At 36.6% G+C, this 14,498-nt stretch overlaps 1 protein-coding gene across 9 annotated transcripts in view; it reads right to left on the reverse strand.

Annotated features, from left to right (window-relative positions):
- Positions 1–14,498, reverse strand: part of Mecom (MDS1 and EVI1 complex locus) — a 533,468-nt gene that overhangs the window by 149,584 nt on the left and 369,386 nt on the right. The window lies entirely within an intron of this gene.

Consider the following 14,498-nt stretch of genomic DNA (forward strand, 5'->3'; position numbering starts at 1 on the left):
CTTTTTGAATGTGTATATAATTAAAATGTAGACACCTCAGACTGCTGCTTGCAGAATGAAGTGGTGCTTATTTATTGAAAGGTCTGTCAACTGTGGGAGAACACGTCTGTTTCAGGGAAGTTCTAATTACTCAGAATACAAACCACTGTGTTACCTTTGAAAAAACGGGGAGGGGCAGTCCAAACTGCGCATGGCATTCATTCTACACCTGTGTTTCTATTAAGATTGTGATGTTAAAATGCATATGAATATGTCCTTAATCAGAAATGAGTTTAGCCTTATTCAAATGCCAAACTGTACTATAAAGTACAAAAGATATAAAGCTCTGTACAAGATGGTATAATAGCTCATTTTAGAAGACTACCCATTAAATTATTTTGTAAAACATTTATTTCTACTTGTGACAGATTTCATTTGAAGTTATTAATTTGGATATACTAGCCTCAGTATCTTTGGCAAATAAGAATATTAATCAAATAAAATTCTTCAAAAAATGAGTTTTAAGAGGAGAAAAAGGATATGCATGTAAGATAACCATAATGAAAAAAATTGTTAGGTACCTGAGGGGAAGAACAGAAATTATGCTCTCATGGGTTATAAAATGGAGACATAGGAGATATACGCAAGTACATAGACATAGTGATATTCAGACTTTTAGCTTTCATATTAAAATATGTGATATATAAAACTAATTTATAAATTTAAAATTATTTGATTCATATATTTAAATAGAGCAGACATTGAATTAAGAATACAATTATGCCGTAGACCAATTTCTTCAGTAATAAAGCCCTACAGTAGGAAATCTCATCACAACTAACCTATTAACAAAATATGGAACTATAAGTTACTTATCAAACTTCTAGGGTCCCCAGAAGATCTCCATGTCAAGTTTGGGCGTTATCAATAGTTTTAGAAAGACACAGCCTCATCAAAGGCTTTTTCAAGCTTGCAAGTTAGGAAATGGCTAACGTAGGTATGGTTTGGGTTTGTTCAATGTCTTAATCTATTCTCTAACTCTAGATTTGGCAAAACCAAAACCACATTTTGCCAAGTATTTTCTCTCTTAATTTTTAAGCTCATGTGCACTTTCAGTGAAATTTAATCCATATGTTTCTTATTCTTTACACTTAACTCATCAAATATTTTTTGCTGTAAAAGCCATTTGACATTCAAAAGCCTTGTGTCTTTCTTAAAACTCCAAGTCTTTAGTTCTTTTTTAAAACTAGAGGTTCCTAGCTCCGCTCACCCCCAAAATAGGAAGCTGAATTCGCCAAGCATAAATGAAGGTGAAAATGAACATGATTATGTCAACCAGGGCCAAAAGGTTTGAGTTGGTTGGAAATTGCAACTTCATGAAAGAGACCACTATTTTTTTAAAAATGTCTACCTAAAAGTGTCTGTTCCTAGACAGTGACTTGCATAACTTACATCTAATAAAATAAACTTTACTGATGCTCATCAATGAGAGGAGCAAGAAGTGTCTCTTCAGTACCTGACAAAAGGAGTACTCAGCAGGTTCACTTATAAAATAATTCATTGTTGCATAGTTTTCTCTTGAGCTATTAGCCTTCACTTTCAAAAAATTTTCAGAACACAAAACAACAGAAAATATATTACTTATGAGGACCTTAAAATTAGTCATCATAGAATGACATATACTTATTATGTGTATTCAGAAAATTCATTGCTTATGAGATACATCAATGTATGCTTCTTTCTATTTTTTGAATTTACATATTTGCAAAATATATTTTTCTCAGAATAGAGAGAATAATAATAATTCTTGAAATGTTTGAAGGGCTTGCGGATATATTGATAGCTTAGTGGCACAATGTCTGCCTGGTAAGTGTGAGGTCCTGAGTTCAATTCCTGGTACCAAAAATAAAGTAAAATAAAAATAAAATGGTTTAACACAATATAATGCTAACATAAAAATCAATATAAACACATTTTTAAAATAAACCTGTGATGGATTAAAAACTGGTGGTCAACTTACACACCAGCTCAACTGAAATCAGTGTGGTGCTGGGTGTGGATGGCCCACTAGAGGAAAGATGCCAGCATGAAAAGGAGACCTGGAGAGGAAGAGTAGCATTGTGGGTTCTCCTGAGTGGTGCTGTTGTTGTTTGGAGCTGTTGGGGTTCTTCTGGAGGCGCTTGTCATGCTGGCTTCACTGATATGAACTCACTCTTGTTACTGGAAGAGCTCAGGACCTTGTTACTGAGAATGGCTGTGGTTCACTTTGGGGGAGCTCTGGTCCTTACTTTGAGCATCACTTCTTGCTTCTGGAGGGGAAGAGGAGTGCTGTTTAATCTCCAGGAGAAGCTTGTCATGCTGCCTTCCGGAGATGAACTTGGCTGTTCTCATCTTCAGAGGAGCTTAAGACATTGTTGCTGAGGATGGCAGTGGTACTTTTCCGCGGAGACCTGGTCTTCTTTTGAGCTCACTTCTTGGCTCCAGTGCAGAACCCTCAACCTACTGGCACAGATCCTTTACCTATGTTTCTACCACTGAACTTTGGGTCTTCCCAGTGCAGATCCGTGAAACAGACTTGCATGAGTCATTGTTGTGGGCTCTAGGCCTCTTGTTAGACTTGTAGGGGGCAAAATGTCATGGGCTCTAGGTCTTCAGCTGGATATTGCTGTAAGATTCAGGCCCTCAGCTGGATTTCCTTGGGTCTTTAGTGTGTGGACAGATTTCCTGTTATTTCTTTATATTTGACTCTGAGTAGCTATCACAGATAATACTATGAATCATATGACCTGTGTTGTCTTGCACTCCTTGAAACTCCTGACTACAACAGAACCCTAACACACTTTATACTTTTCTTTGCACCCAAACTACATTTAAGACAGCTGGACTTGAAACAGGTACTCATTTTAGTCTCATTGTTTTAGGATTAAATAGAATTTAATCAGCAGCATACATGCTTCAAGTGATGCTTCAAAAATAATGATATGTAAATCCTACAAAGTATTTAAAATTTTCTTGCAAAATCTCTGGTATTAACTATTTTTTATAACAATCACATGATATTGTCTTCTAGAATTCAATTTAAATTCTCTCTTCTATGTTCTTATGGCCTCAAGGGTACAATTCCGTTGTAGCACTTAGTTGATTGTTTTGGAGGAGAGGAGAAAACCTTGGATTTAACTTCAGTAATCAACCAAACAATTTTGTGGTGAAGCAAAGTAAAAGTTTTAAATGTATGGTCACTTTAGCACATGCAAATGCCTTCCACGAATGCAGTCCCATAAGTGTACTGCAGTGGATTTGGTCCTTAAACCAAAGAACTGACTTTTAGCTCTTGCACTGGTTCCATTGTGTAAGGTTCTTTACGGCAAGATACATTCCAAGAGTCTTTTCTACTTAATGCAGTAGAGATTAAATCATTCATTCAACAAATGCTACAGAGTGTCTTTGTGACAAAAGTTATTGCTAATTTGGGAGCTTACATTCTAGTATTTCACTATTTTGTGCATTTTTAAATATTAATGCACTGAATAATAATTTCCTGAGCTCTCATGTTAAATAACTGACATTGCAATAAGTTCTGTTCTTGAAAAACATAACTTTCTAATAATCCCTAATCACAGTGTGAAAAAAGAAATAGTTCTATTAGTTATTATAAGACTTATCTAAGAAGACATAAATACTTATGTTTTATGAGTATGAAAAAGTTGGAGGTGGACAGAGAAACCTAACTGATAGTACAATAAAAGTATAGAATGACAGATCTGGAAATGGTCTTACAGTTCCACCAGAAGCAGGACCTACGTTCTGGTCCTGGATGTAACTCATGGTTGAATTGCGCCTGGCAGATCATGAAACCAGAATATTTCAAAGGATCAGAAATCTACCAAAGGAAAGGATGAATAAGCACTAAAACTACTTGATATCTCTAAAAATCCAAGTCCTTTAGGTTTATACAATTTGTCCAAAGTTACATAGCTACTATCTTGTCACAGTGCATACAATAATTTTTGTAACTGACATAGATGCACACCACTTAAGACAGAAAAGAAAGCTGACAACCAGTCCAATGTCCACAGCACAGAACTAATGCAGTGTTTCTTTTCATTTATACTCTAACCTTCTGAATAGTACCATTTTATAAATTTTGGAGCCTGTGCAACCCTTTCTAGTCATATACTATTTCTAAACCAAATTTAAAAAAAAAAAAAACTTGGAGAGTTTGGTTGTATTGTCTTCCCTGGATCCTATGTGCCAAGACCCTCTCATCATGACAAATGCAGGTAAGTATAGATTACTGAACAAAAGAAAAGATGTGGTCAGGATGTAGTTGCACTGATTAATCCCTTTGTATTTTAGTTTCTTCCCCAGGTAAATAAGTTAGAAGGTATGAAATACTTTAATGTCCTCAGAATTAAGATGCTATTTTAGAAGCTCAGAATACTGTCATCTTAATTCCTTATAACAGCACAAACTTTACAAGTCAAGTTCATTACAATCAACTAATGTTTGCCTCAAAATCTTTTACTGTTATGACAACCATCCCAAGTAAAAACTTCTGTACTGTGGTTAAACACGATAAATTTTCACTTCTAGAAGACAGCCAGCTGGTGAGGCAGCGTCAACTGCCAAAATGATGTTCTACAATTTCCACATCTGCTTCAGCCCCCTATGACATCCTCATTACAAATTTTTAATCTATTTTTAAGAATTAGGATCACGTTGTTTCCGTGGAGTGAGTCTGAAGTATATACCCGAAATAGATTTTTATTTATGAGAGGTTTCAACTTATAGACAAAAACGCATCTGTACCTCATGTTCAGAATAAGCCTTCCCTCACTCTCTGAGTGATTTGACATTATGAAAAAATTCAGATGCAATATTGCAAAGATAGGTAACTCATTTTAAATATTCACTTTCTGGGTTTTTTTAGAATTCCGTCAAAAAAGTCTTCAAAAATACTTAGCTTCATCTAGTTTCAAATCAAACCAATATAAATAATGGATAGAATTACTAACCTGCAGGGAATGTCATCCTAAATTTCCTGGCACTGACTGTGTAACCATAAGCATGACTAGTGTATTTACTGGAGGCAGTATATACCATATAATGTTCCCCCAAAACTCATGTAACTAATGCAATATGATAACCACTAGGGTGCTACTGTGACGTAAAGGATATATTACAATTTTAGCCAATTCAAACAAGAAAAAAAAAACAGTCGACTATAATGGCCCTGCCCTCTAAACAAATACATTGCCTGTTCTGAGGAACTTAAAATTCAAGGTTATATAAAAGTCATCCTGAAATAAAAATAATTCTATGGCATACACCAAGATATGATTTTATTCTTTTTTTTTTTTTGTACTGGGATCAAACTTATGACTTTGAGCTTACCAGGCAAGCGCTTGAGCCACTGAGCTAAATCCACAGCCCAGGATTTTATTCTTTGATCAATTTTTTCTAGCAACAATTTCAAGGGATCCCACTGGCAGACACTACGGCTTTACTGAGAGAACATAAGAGAAAAATAAGCAGATTCAGCGACTCAGTCTCCAAGCTGACAAAGAATGAAACTAGCCCAAGAGAAAGCATTCGCTTCAGGAAGATGCGACAGGTTAGCACCAAGTGTTTAGCTGGGTCCGGCAGATCCGAGCGGTCATCAGCAGGAAAGTTTTCCCGCAGCAGAGCCTGAACATCGGGCAGGAAAGAGGGGAGCAGTGTCCAGGCTGCCTCACTGCTCTGGTTTCACTGATAGGGAAACCGAGGCCAAGAGCTGCGATTTCTTAGGATTCCAGGCCTGCAGAGAGGCTTAGATAGAGCCATCTCCCACCTTCCTAAGAGTCGAGATGCTGATTCTTCTGAAATTAGTGCGGGGACAGCAGCGCTGGAATTGAGCAAACAGATACGCTTCACAGCAGGCTGCCAGGAGGATGGCCAGCACCGAGACAATGAGCATGAGAAAATGAGTCATAAATGGTCCAACATGGTGATTCACTTCATTTTTTAAACATGCTATTCCTGGTTTAAAAACTGAATTAAAATGCTATCTGTGTTTTTAAAAAAACAAAGAGTGGGCAAAGCCGGAGAAATAGAAATAGCTTGGTGTAAATGTACCTGGCCTTTGGCTAATGTTACAATATATATTATAAACACCAAAGAGTGTCAAAAGCATTTTAAGAAACTGGTCATCCCTTTCCACTTTATGAGTAATATTTGGGAATGGGATAAAAAAAGTAATAATGGTCTCTAGGGAATGTTTAAAAATGAGGTAATTTGCATGTTTCTTCCAGAAAACATTAAGTGTATCCTCCTTTGCCAGAATAATTTTGAGTTTCTGGCATCAAAACTGAAATTCTCTACAAAAGTTGGTCAATCTCTTGTTACTACTCTATATTTATGCTGGTGTAACAGTTTATTCTACATTGTGTTAGGTCAAAGTTAGTCAGCCTTTGAATCTTCACAGTTTTATTCAAGGATTCATTGAAGAAAATACCAGAATTCTGCCAATTTTGCACAAGTTTTAGATTCTAATTATCCTGACTTAAAGGCCCTAACACCAGCCAAGAAAGGTGCAAGCAGTTGCTTCTCTAGAGAAAATTTGAATAATTTCATTTATTCTCTCTTCCTTTCCTTTACATAATATCTTGGCTTTTTTCTTCCTAACCATCAACCAGTGAGCTGTGAAGGAGCTGCCATAACTGTGTGACAAATGCTTCTGCTTCTTTAGAGATGTAACCTAAAGATTCACAGGGAGGCGAGCTTATCTTGATCACTCATTCCACAAGAAGGTAACCACAGACCTTAATCATTTGAAGGAAAATTAAATTTCAGAAAACAAATATATTGGAATAGATTGATAGGAAGTTCTTCAAGATATCTTAGAACTAGAAGGAACTTGCTTATTTACTTATATTAACACTTTCTTACAGTTTAGAACTTGAAGAGAAAGGAGGCAACTTACTGGACTCACAGGTTACTTGCCTTGAGATTAAAGGACAGATGGATGCATCTGAATGTCTGCCCTACGGTCCTTCTAAACTTGAAATCCACTGACATATTAAACTGCAGATTAGCCTGACTTGCTCTAACCTTTTCAACAAATGCCTCTCGGTTCCCTTGTCTGACCTCTGTGTTTTGAAGAATTTGTGTTGTCGTAAGGTAGTAACTAACTTTCCATAATATTCACCCCAAGGACTATGTTTTAATTTCTAAAACTCAGAACACACTGATACTCAATTTCTATGAAAGAAAGGTGATCAATAGGGTGGCATTATTCAGAGCTTCTAAATCAAAAATTATCAAGAGATTTCATACATCCACTCCCCTAAAGAACTCTAACACCCATCAAGTTACATGGGAGCATTTAAGACTAATAATATCAATTATCTGTATTAAATTAAAATGCCTTCAAACTGTATTCACATGGCTAGTCTCCTTTAACTCTTAAAGTAATCCAAATACCATAATCATTTCTGGTTCTTGTTTTACATTCAAGACAGAGGTCTCATGCTAAACCCAAACAATGTGTCATCTGCATCGCAAAGCCTAGGCTCTCCACTCCGTTATGAGTACATAAAATTCTCTAATTTGAAATACTAAACTACTACAATATATACTGTCATTTATCAAAGATTGCCTTAATGAATTGTGTCATATTTACAAATCCAGGACGAAAGCCAACACAAAAGGAAAGAGGAAGCATCCTACATTGTTTTCTTTTCTCTTTTATTTTTAATTAATTTCTTGTGTACAAACAACACAGGCCATCCTGAAAGCAACCATGTCATAAATTTCCATGGAGAAATCTCTTTTTCCTCCATGTTTTACAGTCGTGACTCAGGTGCAGACCTTATGTTATCTACCACACCTGAGTTGAAGTACAGACCTGAGAATGTTTAATGCTATGCTTAGTTTTGTTTTTTTTTTTAGTTCTATTAACGGTTGAGTGTTTTCTTCCCTCAAAATAGTTTCTGCTTTTCAGTGAAAGCATTCACTGAAGTGCATGTTTGTTTGGAGCAGGACAGTATATTGGATAAGCCTGCATGGCCTCTGGTGGCTAACATGCGGACTGGAACCCTGACCTCACACCTTACGACTTCTGTAAACTTGGTCAAATTGTTTAACATCTTTGTGCCCAAGTTTACCCCCTGTAAGACAGGGTTTTGTGAAGAATAAATGAGTTAATGCAAATAAAATAGCTACAACAGTGACCAACACAAAGCAACTACTATTTAAATGTTCGCTATTGTGACTAAAAAAAGTATATAATGGAGAAAGCATGTTCTAATCTCTAAGTTTAATTTTTTCTATTAATAGGTTCGTGTTCCTTTACTTTTAGATAAAATTAGATTCTGTGACATTTGGTTCACTATGCTCAATTTACTCTACACATTGTAAAACCTGCCATTAAAACAGAATATACTCAGTAACTAGAGTTCTAAAGACATCATATTAAAACTAACAAATAAAACTCATCTGCTGTGATATGTTCATTTTCATTAAAAAGACATCAGTCTGCTTTTGCTTGCATTAGAAATACAACTTAATCTCTGGCAGGCAGCTCTCCCAGTGATCCTCTAGGGAGGATGCATTGGCGTGCAGGCAATGGTGGTTTTTTTTTTTTTTTTTTTTGGCTCTGCTCTGTGGTTGCAAATGGTGTCATTGTTTTTAGTTCAATCTGCAAGAAGTAAGCCTACCCCGGGCGTTTTCTGGCTTCACACTAAAGTAGCCTTCTCAGCACAGAACTGCACTAAGTTTATCGGTCTCCACTCACTGCCCAGTGTGATCAAAATCTGCTCAAATAGCTACACTGAACTTTTTTCTCTCTCTTCCTAGTTCCTGCACTTCTCAAGAATGATAATATTCACTGAAACAAAATCGAGATTTTTCTATTTACGGCTCAGTACAGAAACTTTTAAGAGAAATAATATAGGATATTTCTTACTAAATTCCTTGCAGGCAGAAGAAACATTTAATTATCACCTTTAAATGCAATTTCTACTGCACATTTAAAACAGTTATGATTGCTATCTAATCATTAGAAAAGATGGCTCTTATTTGTCAAAATTTGCTGAATAGATTGGGGATCAATTCTAATGATTCCAAAGACATAAGACAAAAGCAATGAAACACGTCTACACTCACAGACTACTTTTTCTCTGAGTAATCTAATCATCCATTTTAGATGAAAAATAATTTTTCTCTCATTATTTCTTTATAGAAAATATAAATGTTCACAATCTGTCTAAAATGTCATAGCATAAATGTAAAACAATTGCAATTTTAGAGTTTTGTAAGAGACAAACATTGTAGAAAGAAAAACACTTCAATTTTAGGATTTTTTGTTTTTTATTCAATAACATTTTTTTCATAGTGCTGAGATGTGCATACAAGGAACACTTTATATGCCCAAATCTTTCTAAATTTTAAATCATTTTGATAAAGAGTCTTGCAAAGTGTCCCAGGATGGCCTCAAACTTGGAATCCTCTTGTCTCTGACTATTGAGAAGTTGGGATTACCAGTGTGTCCTACCATAGTCAACCAGAAAAAAAATATATATATAAATATATATGTATATATGTTTATTGACTGAACATCGTATCAAATGATTTATGCCAGATAGTCAAACTTCCATGTGGAATAGTCACAATGCATGTTACAGAATAGAAAGAAAGAAAGAGAGAGTGTGTGAGTGGTGAGTGTCTTTAGTCCTAACCATTTGCTAGGCAGCACACACTTTTGTTGCTTTATACACATATGCAAACACAGACGCACACACAGTACAGAAGAGTACATTTGTCTTCTAAATTCTGCTTCTAAATGTTATCTTAAGGTATAAGAAGACAATTTTAAAATAGCCAATTATCCTTCTTCTTTGCAGGAAAAACAGACTTCCCAGGCTGAGTTCTTTGTATATTCTATCATTTGGAGAGCAATATTTAAGGAGTCTCTTGTTCCAGTCCTAATCTAGGCGCTTGAAATAAAGCAATATATAGAGCTGAAGAAAAATTTCCTTGCTGCTCTTAGGAAATTCCCATCCTAATGTCTAATAGCAACATCCTGAATTTAAAAATAATAAACCGTTGCCACTCCTGGGAGAAGAAACTGGTGCTGATGAGAGGCATTTTAGGCACTGGGGGTTTAGCTCAGTGGCCTAAGCACCTGCCTCACCCGTGTGAGGTCGTGAGTTCAAACCCTGGCACACACACAAAAAAAAGAAAGACAGAAAAGAAAAAAATGCATTTTTAGTAATAATGATACACTTTATATTTCATAGCATACTGGCACATATTTTAGTATTTTACTGCCAAAACAGAACAGGCCTTTGTGCCTAAAATGTCCTTTCTGGGAACTCCTACTCAAAGGCAAAAGCTTAGCTACGAAGCTTCCTCTGGGAAGGCCTCCTTCACTCACCAGTGATTAGTTTTATGTTACATAAGATACCTCTAAGACATAAAGATTTCTTCAATTTTTCCATACCTTGTCAATTTCTATATGTAATTTCTTCATTTCCCAGCTCTGCTTGTCCTGATCTACTTAGACTTGTAACCAAGTCTGACAAATGAAATAGAAATGAAATTGATGGATCAACGTGGGGTGGGCTTGGAGAGCTCCGATCCTTGTTCATCACTGCTTTCTCCAAGGTTGAACTCAGAAGACTCACATTACAGTGATACCTGTTAACAACACTTGGGTCTCCAAGTCCACTTATGGAGAAATGACCCACTACCATTACTGGACATCGAACAAGACAGTGCTAAGCCTAGAGATTTTTCTGTTGGGGCAGCTAACACTAGTTAATGTGATTAATATAGTGACAGAAAAAAAAAAAGAATGTGTTTGGTTTTGCTGTAAAAAGGCAGATGTTTTAAATGAGATATAAGGAGTTACATAAAAGATACTCCAGGACACTGGCCGTCTCTGCCAGAGCTGGGGACAGAACCCAGGCACGGTCACCCCTGAATTCATCTCAGCTGACTCCCTAAAGCTTCCTCTGCTTTTGCCTTGACCAGAAATGAGAAAACCCACAAATTGTCCTTAAACAGTGAGCTGGGTATATCAGTTATTTGTTACCTTTCCCTCAAAGGAAAACATATCAAATTTTTGCCACTAACAGGAACTTCAGGGTATAAACTACCTTTAGATTATACACACACACAAGTTTATTTTTAAATACTCTTTTACTCATAAACAAGGTTGTTGAAAAAACAAGGAAATGTTATTCTACATTCCAATTAATTTCACTAGTATCAATAATTAATACAATTGTGCATTATCATAAAATAAAAAATTGAACTATCAAAAAATTAGTAATGATTGTTTAAATAACTAAAAACAAGCACCAGTTTGCTTATGTAGTTAAAATCTTTCCCTTTTTTTAGCATAAAAGAATCAGGGCTACAAGGAAAATACATATAAATTCTACACTTCAACGAAAGCCTAAGTAAGTGAAATTAATTAAAATTTTCATTCTAATATTTTAAATTATATATTATATTGGTAGAAAGATAACATGTAAATTATGGGGAAAACTATGTCGCAAGGGATAGGGAAAGTAAATGGAAAGATAAGAAAATTAATATGCTGTCAGTTAATGGATTGAAGAGGAGGATGACCACTTTCACACAGGGTAGACTCAGACTGTAGTTATACTAAGTCTGGAATTTATAGACCTGGAATTAAAACCTAAAATCTACGTAAAATAAACCCAGGCTTATAACATACTTAACTTCCAAATTCCTGTATAAAATCTGACTCTTACATGTCACATGGGAAAATAAATTTATGTGCCATTTTGTTTTCCATAAATTGGTGATGGCATTTTTGCCTTGGCTATTGGGAAGCTCAGAGATGAGTTCTGTACCTCTTTACAGTTTCTTCAGAATTAGTTCAGTGCACTTCTTTCTCCCTTCTCTTTTTCCTCTTTTACTTTTAGAGAGCTATCTTATTTTACCAGTCTTCCTTTTTATTGTATCTGGATTTCTGTTGCAAATTGCCTCAAGTACTTTGTGAAAATAGTGGTGCTATAAACAAATACATTTTTAAAATATAAAAATATCAAGTACAACTGTGATCACATTTCTGAGATTACATAGACTACATAGAACCCTGAATGAAGGAGCCTTAGAATTATTTTAATTCTACATCCTTATTCAGCAGATAAAAAACTAACTCCTGGTCTTTAACCAACTTATCCCAAGACAGACAATCAGGAGCCATTTTCTTGCATCATCTCACTCATCTCTTCCCGCTGTGAGAGAAGCTCTTCCTTCAAATGCAGTGTTCAAATCACCACGTAATATGCAACTTCATTTATTTCTTTTACACAAGTATCTGACATTATGTAATGAGTGAGCATTAAGTCACACATGCTGCAGAGACCAGTCTCATCCTGCAAGTCAGCAGCGGGTCTTCCCACTGGGTGCTGCTCAGGCAGCAGCAAGGCAGGAGACGGGAGGTCGTTCTGTGGCCTGCTGCCAGGAGCTGCGCTTGGAGCTGGCCGCTGCTTAAGCTTTTGGTCAGGATCTCTACCAACAATCTGCTCAAACAGCAGTGAAGCAAACAATGTTAGAGAAAGCTCAGTTGTGATCTATAAGTCAATCTTAATTTAAAGAAAATAACTTTATCAGGGCTGTGATATACGGTAAGTAGTAGCATCCTCAAATGGTTCATTCAAAATCACTTCTCCTTCCGTGGGTAACTGCGAGGGCTGATCCTGGCTCCCAGGTCATGTTGTTGATAATATATAGGGCCCTTTTCATAGGACCAGGAACTGATAAGGGCTGGCAGGCAGGCGCGATGGGCTCCAGACCAAGGACTGCCGTCCCATGATGGCAAACAGGTTCCTAAGAAACTCTGTTACTTCAAAATCATCATGTTCACAGGTACATAAGATTTATTTTCCCATGTGACATGTGAGGATCAGATTTTCCACAGAATTTGGAAGTTAGGTATGTTATAAACCTTGGTTTATTGTACTTAGATTTTAGGTTTTAATTCCAGATCTATAAATTCCAGACTTAATATCATGCCCCAAAGCAAGGATGTGCATCAATCATTTGACCAAGTGAAGAAGCTCTAATATCTTATCCATACTAATAGTAATGCCTAAAACATACAGCACTTCCAATAATCCAGCTTAAAATAATGACAAAGAATTTGGAATTTGACACCAAAGTAACTATCGAAAAATTCAAGGTTGACCAGCCTTGTCAAAAGGTTCTTTTCAGATGAGAGATCTAGAAAGAACACATGTGTGACCTCCCAGATGGGAACTCCAAGGCCAGTGCTCCAAGGTGAGCATTTTAGAGCTTGCAACGATACAAACAGCCCATGTAGCACACATGCTATAGGTTCAGCACCCTGCCTAGGTGCTTGACCAGCCCTGGAGTACAGTGGAACACGATCATGAGAATAAAACACCGAGTCAATAAGGCCCACCAAAGCCAACGCTCTAGGAAAAGCCTAAGGTAAGAGGGTGGGGTTTCCTTCTAGTATTCACCACGTTCTCTCATGCTAGCAGGTGACTTAAAAGCTGGTTGTAATCCTCTACAGCCCTTTCACTTTACCAGGACCTCCTACCCATCCTGCAGTACTCCTGTGGTCAGTATCAAGAGACAGAAGTCAGTGGCCGTGGACGGAAAAACCGTTCTTCACTTAGTGGAGAGACTGACATTAATGGATTTCGGGATGTGGGAGTTTTTGGGAATTATTGCTGCTTGAATTTCCTTGACATCTTCGGAAGTCACTAATTTGGATGCTATCAAGACCAAAACCTATATACAGTGTGTAAGTTATGAGGTCACATGATTGCCAGTCAGACTCCAAGGAAGGTTTTCCCTTTGGTAATTTCTTACTCTAAATAAGTATTCCTTACATTCAAGTCCACATAAATAAAGGGATGAAGAGGAACTAAGCTTAGTAAGAGACAAATTCATAACCAGATAGTTCCATAAATCTCATGACCAATGACAGACTGGAAATAAATCCTTCTCAATGTCGCCCATGAATGCATCCTTCTGTAAAGTTAGGAGTCAAAAGACTTAGTTCCCTGCAGCACAGCCTGGTGATTATGCCACTGTTAGTCCAGGTCTCAAATTACTCAACATGGCTTCGCACTTGCAGGCATCCAGTAATTGTAGAGGGCAAAACAAGTATGCTACCTGCTATTTATTTCTAAATATTTAAGTAGTGTTTGTTATTGATGCAGCATGGCTCTCTGAAGGCAGCATTCTTAGTCATTGCTAAACCCACCTCCAGCCAACGGAACCAACAGAACCAGCGTCTAACCGAAAACGGAGCACAGCACGCGAACATGCAACAGACTCCTGCCACTGTCTCACTCATAGAAAACAAGCTGCACTTACAGATCCATCTTACGTTTCACCCTTTCATTTTAGCACTTTGGAGGAAATGATGCTAAAGAAAAACACAATAAAAATCTGCTTTCAATCTCTAAAAGTCATTTTTAAATATAATATATAGCAGTGCAGAAAGAAAAAGATACCTACTCAATATC

The sequence above is a fragment of the Cavia porcellus genome, unplaced genomic scaffold (genome assembly GCF_034190915.1).
Source record: "Cavia porcellus strain 051 isolate PalLab524CR breed Dunkin Hartley unplaced genomic scaffold, mCavPor4.1 scaffold_17, whole genome shotgun sequence".
NCBI lineage: Eukaryota > Metazoa > Chordata > Mammalia > Rodentia > Caviidae > Cavia > Cavia porcellus.